General features: G+C 39.7%; 1 non-coding gene across 1 annotated transcript; it reads right to left on the minus strand.

The window, feature by feature from the left end:
- Positions 1 to 400: 400 nt before the first annotated feature.
- LOC116270663 lies at positions 401 to 506 on the minus strand. Its single transcript, XR_004178809.1, has one exon. It is a non-coding gene; the product is annotated as a U6 spliceosomal RNA (small nuclear RNA).
- Positions 507 to 7014: the final 6508 nt, after the last annotated feature.

The raw sequence follows: 7014 nt of genomic DNA on the forward strand, positions 1-7014 counted from the left end.
TAAAAATAAAGTAATATTTTTTCATGGTAAAAAATGCTTACTTTTCAACCAGAACAACTTATTGTAATGTGTTCCTGTGTGAAAATATAAATGGATATTTTTCCTGCTATTTTTTTGATAATTAAATTAGTCTTAGTAATAATTTGCCTAAACCTAACAAGAACATATTAGATGGTTTTGAGAAGTTTAGTTTCAGTTCATAAAACTCTTGTTATTATTTATTTATTTTTATTTTACTATTTATTTTAATACAAAGCTTTGGCATTAGCAATTTTATAAAAAATAAAATATACTAAAATAAATTCTTGTATGGCATGATTGGTAAATGATCCACAACAATAGGTTTTTTTTTTTTTTCCCTTCAAGGCAATCAGTCAGAAAGCAGGCTTTTTCTCTTCAAATAAATATGGACTATTTCATAAATTTACATGGCATCGTCGTGCAGAGGTCACATTAATCTCTGTATCATTCCAATTTTTTAGTATATGTGCTGCCAAAGAGAGCACCATAAGTCTTGTAAAAGTATATTTGACTCATGTGTGGAATTGACTGAATTCAGACTTGCTAAGACTGGGAGATCAAAACTCTTGTTTAATGTCTTCAGGAACTTAGCCCTGTTGAGAATATCACATACATTAAGTAAAACAAGACAAATTTTCCTATTTGGGAACTTGAATGAGTAACATACCTACTTGATCTTTCTTCCCTTACTATTTGAGATGTCTTTTATTTATGTATAAAAAAGTTATAGCACATTTCTTAAACCTTTCACGGAATAAAAGAAAATTCCATTATTCATTTTTCCAGTACAGTATGAGCTCAGCTATGACTTGCAGCCTCCACAAGTGTCAGACGAGTCAGACGACAGGTAAATTTTAAAGCCGTTTAAGAACCTTTAGTAATGGAAAACAGTGCCAGCATCTGCCTCATTTTGAGAAAAAAGATTTAATTAATTAATTAATTTGATCCAATTCCCTTATTTGCTTAAAGCTATATTCTAAATATTTTGGAAATAAAGAAATATGAGATATAGTAACAAAATAGTGAACAATGCAAGACCACCAACTTAGTAAGTAGCATTAGTTAATGTAGTATAGGCCACTGTTTCCAAGACTCTAATGTTCACGTAAGTTGCCTGATGATCTTGTTAAAATGCAGGTTTTGATTCAGGAGGTTGGAGCAGGGCCTGAGAATGTGTGTTCTACCAATCTCCCAGGGGATGCCACTGCTGCTGGCCTATGAGCTCCCTGGAGGTTTGAAGGGGACGAACCAAAACTGCTGTACATGACACAGGCAACATTTTAAAAGGAAGAAGGAAAATCAGAAGTGACTCAGTGTCAGGAAAAATTGTAAAAGACCTTGAAATGGGCACACACACAGCAAGATTACTGGGCATTCTGTTTTATGCAATCACCTGGGTTATCTGATTCCCTGGGTATGCCACATTCATTGCCTTTAAGATATTTTACAACTCTGTAAATAATGAAGAACTCACAATAATGCAAATTATTCCTAGTGAGGGGAATGAACTTTGTCTAACGTATTTCCTGTTGATTGTTGTAACTGCCCAACGGGTTCACCTTACTGGCTGTCTAGACAGACAGAACCAATTTATCAAGACACGGGAACAGTAATAGAGAAAGGGTAATTCACACAGAGCTGGCTGTGCAGGAGACCGGAGTTTTATTATTACTCAAATCAGTCTCCCCGAGAATTTGGGGATCAGAGTTTTAAAGGATAATTTAGTGAGTAGGGGCTCGGGAAGTGGAGAATGCTGACTGGTCAGGTTGGAGATGGAATCATAGGAAGTAGAAGCTGTCCTCTTACACTGAGTCAGTTCCTGGGTCGGGGCCACAAGACCAGATGAGCCACTTTGTCCATCCAGGTTGCGCCAGCTAATCCATGGAGTGCAGGATCTGCAAAATATCTCAAGCACGTATCTTTGGTTTTACAATAGTGATGTTATCCCCAGAAGCAATTTGGAGAGGTTTAGAATCTTGCAGCCTCCAGGTGCATGACTCCTAAACCACAATTTCTCATCTTGTGGCTAATTTGTTAGTCCTACAAAAGCAGTCTAGTCCCCGGGAAGAAAGGGGGTTTGTTTTGGGAAAGGAGTGTTTTTGTCTGAAACAAAGCTGAACCTAAGTAACCAAGTTCCTTCCAGATTTAGTTTGGCCTATGCCCAGGAATGAAGAAAGACAGCTTGGAGGTTAGAAGCAAGATGGAATCAGTGAGGTCAGATCTCTTTCACTGTAATAATTGTCTCAGTTATAATTTTGCAAAGGCAGCTTCATTGTTGTCTTATAAATATTGAATTTTACTTATATTAGCAACTCAGTTTAACATTTCTTATTGCATATGTGCATCTCCTCTCTGGATTCTTCTATAAACTACTTGTTACAGCCTCATGGCTGCCTTATTGATTAATGAGTAAATAAAATATTTGGCCTGTAGTCATTTTATGTTTGAATGAATCGTAACACTACCCTTTATAAAATTATCTTTGAACTAAGGAAATACTTTATTTAAGAAATAGAGCTTTGACATATAGGTAAGAAAGATTTAGGCCAAAAGGATGTTAAGAAAAATACATTCTAGTAAGAGAGAGATGAGAGAGGAAATAGGACAAGATATTGATGCATTTATGTAAGCAGCAGGTAAAAGTTTTCGGTGGTGAGGGTCAATCTGGGGGAAGAGCCAGGCAATCAAAAAAGCATTTCAACACACAGGCAGTATTTAAAGGAAATTAGTCTAGATATTGAGAGAAAAGAGTACATGAGCTAAAAAGAAAAATGAGAATTCCTAATACCGAAGTAATTTGTGACATGGTGATGGACATTTAGACCAAGAATTAACAAGATTTAATGAACGACTATATAAAAAGGAATAAGAGAGAAAGAAGACAAATAGACCATATGTTTTTCTTTTTAATTTTTATATTAAAATCTTTTCAAATGGCTGGGTGTGGAGGATCACGCCCATAATCCCAGCACTTTGGGAGCCTGAGGCAGGCAGATCACCTGAGGTCAAGACCAGCCTTGCCAACATAGTGAAACCCCATCTCTACTAAAATACAAAAATTAGCTGGGTGTGGTGGCAAATGCTTGTAGTCCCGGCTACTCAGGAGGCTAAGGCAGGAGAATCGCTTGAATCCGGGAGGCGGAGGTTGCAATGAGCAGAGATCATGCCATTGTACTACAGCCTGGGCGACAGAGTGAGACTCTATAAAAACAAAACAAAACAAACAAACAAACAAAAACAAAAAACGTTTCAAACTTATAGAAAAGAAACAGAATTAGTATAGAGAGTTCTCATGCAACCATACTGACCATTTTAATAAATATTTGAAGTATTTAGTTCATTATTCTCTCATCTGTTTTATTAACTTTTTGAGAATAGATATGAGTATCATAATTGCAACAGATTTGAAGTGGACTTTAAAAAGAGAATGTTATTCCTCCTAAGAAGAAAAATAATAAATAGTTTTTAAAAAGTTAAGAAAAGCAGAGACTTAGAATATAAGCTATTTTAGTGAATATACGTCTTAGTCAGAAAACACAATACAGCATTTAATTTGAAATTAACCCTACACACCACAATATTTCAGCTAAATTTTTGGCCAAAAACCTGGTGAGATACTTCTCTTTGCTTCTTTCTGAGTGCTGTAACAACTAAATATTTTTCTAAGTACGTTAATGAAAGATTCCTAACTTCAAGAGACAAATTGCTTTGTCCACACCATTTCTCTCTCTCTCTCTTTTTTTTTTTTTTTTTTTGAGACGGAGTCTCGCTCTGTTGCCCAGGCTGGAGCGCAGGGGCCGGATCTCGGCTCGCTGCAAGCTCCGCCTCTTGGGTTCACGCCATTCTCCTGTCTCAGCCTCCCGAGTACCTGGGACTAGAGGCGCCCACCACCTCGCCCGGCTATTTTTTTTTTTGTATTTTTTAGTAGAGACAGGGTTTCACCGTGTTAGCCAGGATGGTCTTGATCTCCTGACATCGTGGTCCGCCCGTGTCGGCCTCCCAAAGTGCTGGGATTACAGGCTTGAGCCACCGCGCCCGGCCTATTTTTTTGATAAGAGACAGAAATTTGTTAAGATGTTCAAATGGGTAAAATTTCTGTGTGTGCAAAAGTGAAAAATTAAAATACCCACACCACATTGTATACCTAGCTCTTTATTAACATAAACTATTCTTTAGTCACTATGATCCTGGATAGCTTCCTCCTTTATCCTTCAAATACAGCGAAGTATCTTGCATAATAATGGCACCTGAGCTGATGAACTTGGCTAAGCCTAGTCCATGGGTGGCCATTCAAGGTCAGATGTTAAACTATAGTTCATGGGCTATATCTGGCCTGTTGCCTGCTGTTGTAGGGTGGGTCTAGAAAACTAGGAATAGTTTTTACATTTTTAAAAACATTTACAATATTAAATTAGTAAATAATATTTTGTGACATAAAAAACATATATCCGTAAATAAGGGTTTTTTTTTTTTTTTTTTTTTTGAAACGGAGTCTCACTCTGTCACCCAGGCTGGAGTGCAGTGGCACCATCTCTGCTCACTGCAACCTCTGCCTCCCGGGTTCAAGTGATTCTCCTGCCTCAGCCTCCCGAGTAGCCGGAATTACAGGCATCTGCCACCACGCCCGGCTAATTTTTGTAGTTTTAGTAGGTATGAGGTTTCACCACGTTGACCAGGCTGGTCTCGAACTCCTGACCTCAGGTGATCTACGCGCCTTAGCCTTTCAAAGTGTTGGGTGTAAGGGAAAATTGGAAGGACAGCTGAGAAAGGAATGAGGCCAGTAGACCTAAGTTCAGGCAAGCTGACTTATTGTCAGTCCTGCCTGGCTACCTCCTGACGAAAGCAGAGGAGGCAGCCCCGCTTACAGACTACAGCAGGGCTTTATAGGGAGAGGAACTGGATCAGGGTCGAGGAGCTGAGTCGGGTGTGCAGGAGGGCTGAGTCGGGGGTGCAGGCGTCTTGACGGCATCCTAGAGATGTTTTTGCCGGCTTTATTATGCGAGGTGAGCAGACATGTTAACCGCATCCTGTAACTACAGCCTATACAGTTACTTGGAGGGGTCAGTGAAGGGGAATTTGTCTTTAGCCCTGGGGGAGCTCTGCGGAGGTCACAAAGGACTGCACTGTAAGACCTATGGGAAGGGAGGGAGAACAGTCTGACTGGGGTGACCCTAACACTGGGATTACAGACATGAGCCACCGCACCCAGCCTGTAAATAAGGTTTTATTGGAACACACCATTCCATTTACTTATATACCACTTTTGGCTTCATTGAACTATGATGGTAGAGTTGAGTAGTTGTGACACAAAAAAGGTTTGTCTCACAAAGTCTAAAATATTTGCATCTGGCCTTTTGCAGAAAAACGTGTTGACATCTGCTCAAGGAATGCAAGGTGACCTGTTCTCTTCGTTTTTTTTGTTTTGTTTTGTTTTTGTTTTTGTTTTTGTTTTTGTTTTTTGAGACGGAGTCTTGCTCTGTCCCCCAGGCTGGTGTGTGGGCTGCAGTGGCGTGATCTTGGCTCACCACAACCTCCACCTCCCTGGTTCAAGCAACTCTCCTGCCTCAGCCTCCTGAGTAGCCGGGACTACAGGCTCATGCCACCATACCCGGCAAATTTCTTTGTATTTTTAGTAGAGATAGGGTTTCACTGTGTTGCCTGGGCTGATTTTGAACTCCTGAGCGCAGACAATCCGCCTGCCTCAGCCTCCCAAAATGCTAGGATTACAGGCTTGAGTCATCCGCACCAGGCTGACCTGTCCTCTTTTTTAGCTGTGAAACAATGGACAGTGATCATGGTGCTCAAAGACAAGTGTTTGTTGTAGTTTGTAATGCTGGAGGGCCACTTCCCTCTTGTCTTTTGGTAAAGTATTGCAGGTTGCACAAATTAGAAAATGTGGAAATGAACTGCTCCCCATGACAGTTCTTCCTCTCCCTTGGGAATTGAATGGCCTAAGTCTTTTTCTACAATTCCCTTCCAGTGATATTTTTTCAAGTCTACATTTTTCCTAGAGGAACAAAAAAATGTTCAGCTGGAAAATGGCCAAAGCATCTTAGCTGAAAGGCTGGGTTCCCCAAGGGTCACATGGCCTATTTTGCCCTTCAAGTTTTCATTCATTGGGAACAGATGAGTGCAAACCTCATAGTAGTTCTCAACCTTCCTGGGGGCATTTGGAAATGTTTAGAGGCGCTTTAAAAATTTTTCTTAAAAACATGGGAACCAGCTATCAGAATTTTAATAGGTGAATACCAGATGTATGAAACATCATGCAATGTATATTACAGTGAACAATAATCCTTTCAAAACATTCAAGGGTACACACATTGAGAAATACTGTTTTAGAGGATAAAAAACAAAACAAAACAAAACCCAAATCAAAATAAAAACTTTTATTGTCCCCCATCTTTCAAGACAATCACAAAGGACTGGGTGCCCATCTGACTCATCAACAACATGCCACAAGTAAAAGAACACCCAGATAATGACAAGTGTCCAAACATCCCAGCCACATGCGATTTTACTGCTGCCTTTGGGGAACGAGTTTTAAATTCTTTACTATTTTTTCCCCACAGGTAAATTTAATTTAGAACCATATTCACAGCTGGGCGCGGTGGATCATGCCTGTTATCCCAGCACTTTGGGAGGCCGAGGGGAGTGGCTTACCTGAGGTCAGGAGTTTGACACAAGCCTGCCCAACATGGTGAAACCTCATCTCTACTAAAAATATAAAAATGAGTCAGGCGTGGTCGTGGGTGCCTGTAGTCCCAGCTACTTGGGAGACTGAGGAAAAGAATCGCTTGAACCAGGAGGTAGAGGTTGCAGTGAGCTGGGATTGTGCCACTGCACTCCAGCCTGGGTGACAGAACCAGACTCCATCTCAAAAAACAACAACAACAACAACAACAAAAAAACCCTATATTCTCTCTATCATGTGATATTTTTTAAAAGATTACAAGCAAAAATGTTTTCTTTCTTTTTTATTTGTTTATTTTC

The sequence above is a fragment of the Papio anubis genome, chromosome 15, assembly GCF_008728515.1.
Source record: "Papio anubis isolate 15944 chromosome 15, Panubis1.0, whole genome shotgun sequence".
In the NCBI taxonomy this organism is placed as follows: Eukaryota; Metazoa; Chordata; class Mammalia; order Primates; family Cercopithecidae; genus Papio; species Papio anubis.